This window comes from Nicotiana tabacum, chromosome 11, assembly GCF_000715075.1.
Source record: "Nicotiana tabacum cultivar K326 chromosome 11, ASM71507v2, whole genome shotgun sequence".
NCBI lineage: Eukaryota > Viridiplantae > Streptophyta > Magnoliopsida > Solanales > Solanaceae > Nicotiana > Nicotiana tabacum.
In genome coordinates, this window is record NC_134090.1 from 83,862,633 (window position 1) to 83,864,725 (window position 2,093).

At 41.7% G+C, this 2,093-nt stretch overlaps 1 long non-coding RNA gene across 1 annotated transcript; it reads right to left on the reverse strand.

Annotated features, from left to right (window-relative positions):
- Positions 1-1,744: 1,744 nt before the first annotated feature.
- Positions 1,745-2,093, reverse strand: LOC107807842 (uncharacterized). Its single transcript, XR_001653017.2, has 3 exons — positions 2,072-2,093; positions 1,853-1,984; positions 1,745-1,766 (listed from the first exon to the last, which is right to left on the reverse strand). It is a non-coding gene; the product is annotated as an uncharacterized LOC107807842 (long non-coding RNA).

Genomic DNA, 2,093 nt, shown 5'->3' on the forward strand with positions numbered 1-2,093 from the left:
CATCCAATTGAAGGGGTTAGCACATCAGAAGTTGCAACACGAACGATTTCAGCAGAGCTTGAAATGTTAGGATCAATTGAAGGGGTTGTCACGGAAGCTTCAACTTCCACAGACTGGGTTATAGAAGTTTCACCCTCTGAAGCTGGAATAGCAACATTTTCAGCTGAAGTAGGAATTGTAATCCCAATTGCTGTAGTATTCACTTCCTCATTTAAAAGTTCTTCTATTCCAGGAACTTCAAGTGCAGGAGAAAGAGTATCAGTAGACTGTTGGCTTTTCTCGATGGTATCTATGACTTTGGCCAGTTCAGACTGCAAGTCAAAACCTTCTTGAGCAGCTTCCGTCAAAGCATCACGACGAGAATTCAGGAAAGCCCAACTCACTTCTATGTTAAAATTTTCCTCTAGAAGTCCATATTCCTTTTCCCACATAGCAAGATCGTTTTTTAAAATTTGATATTCAGCTAAATAGGAATCAAGGGAAGCTTCAAGAGAAGCATGAGAACTCTTCAAGGCATGAATCTCGTCAGAAGAAGTCTTTAAGTCAGCCTGAGCTTGAGTCAAGCTTTGCACTAACTCTCCTGCATATTCTTCCTTTCTAGCCAAAAGTGCCTTCAGCTCTCTAACTTCTTCACTAGCTCTGGATAATTGTTCTGACAAAGAGCATTCCAAAAGCTCTTTGTCTCTTTTCAATTGGCTTGAAGAGGCTTTGACAGTTGCCAGTTCAGAAGTTAAACCACGGTTTTGCTGCTCCAGGAGATTTTTATCTTCTTGCAACTCTTCTATGGTCCCTTGAGCATTTTCGAACTGCTCCTTCCAATTGGTTGCTTCAAGCTGGGCTCCCCTAGCTATTTCCTCAGCCTCGTGGACAGACTTTTCAGACTCACGAGCTTTTCTTTCCAGTAGGGAAATTCTTCTCATTAATTCCGTGCCAATAAGGTTAGCCTACAGAGGTAAGTCATGGAAATGAGAGATTGAAGATAATTTTAAAAAAAAAACTTGTTGGTAGAAATACCTTCAAAGTAGAATGAACTACGTCATTCATCAAAGTTAAGCAGCTATGGCTCTCCATCTTCTTCGTCTCGATATCTCCAATTAGAGGTTCGAGCCAAACATCGGCTCTGCCGGTCTTCCTCAAGAGGCTATGATTGGCAGGAACCTCCAAAGTAACACTTCTCATTGTCATATTTTCGCTGCTAGAACCTGTCTCTGTAGAGAGAAGAGGAGCAGTGGAAGGAATGGAGGGAAAAGATGTAGAAACCAACACCGGAGTGGAAGCAGGTGCGGTCGAAGCAGCCAAGGGAACGGATATAGGAGCGGTAGAAATTGGCAAACAAACGGAAGTTGTCAAAACTGGTAAAGAAATACTTACGGATGGCAGAGGAATGGAGGAAATAGGAACAAATGAGGAAAGATGAGCTTCATCAAAAACAGGTCCGAGCTCGCCACTCCCGAAACCACTGTCAAAAAGGTGCTGAATTGACTCATTATTATCTCTTGGTTCGGCATCCTCATCAGATTGAATCAAAACAGGCTCGGTGGCGGAGGTACGAGCAGGAGTGTTTTCAATTTCATTATCAATGATTATTCATCTCCTGGCCCTTGGCCTGGTAATTAGGGAGGTACCCTCCTCTTCCTCTTCAGAACTTTCCTTTGTAGCTTTTCTTTTAGGCAGCAAGGTTCGAGCCTTATCTAAATCCAGAGCAGCATTCGCAGACATACGAATGGCCATAGCTACTTCAACCGTCATTCCTCTAATGCCAAATCCTGATTAAAGGATGGATATACATGATTAAAGTTGAGTAAAAAGTGTTTAACATGTAAAACAAAAAAAAATTTAAAAGGGAGGATACCATGTGTTTTGACTTTCCAGCCATGTAAAGAAGAAATTGATTTCCAAGTTCTCTGCTCCCTAGTAGCAATCTTCAAAAGTGAGTCTACCCAACCACGAAAGTTGGGAATAGGTTCCACATCTCCCATGGTTGCTACAAAAAACCAAGAAGGGACGAGGTTAAAAACAACATTCTTTTGAAATTCTCAAAAGTAGGTACGGTAAATAAAAGGAAACCTACGTTCAAAATTCCACTTCTCAGG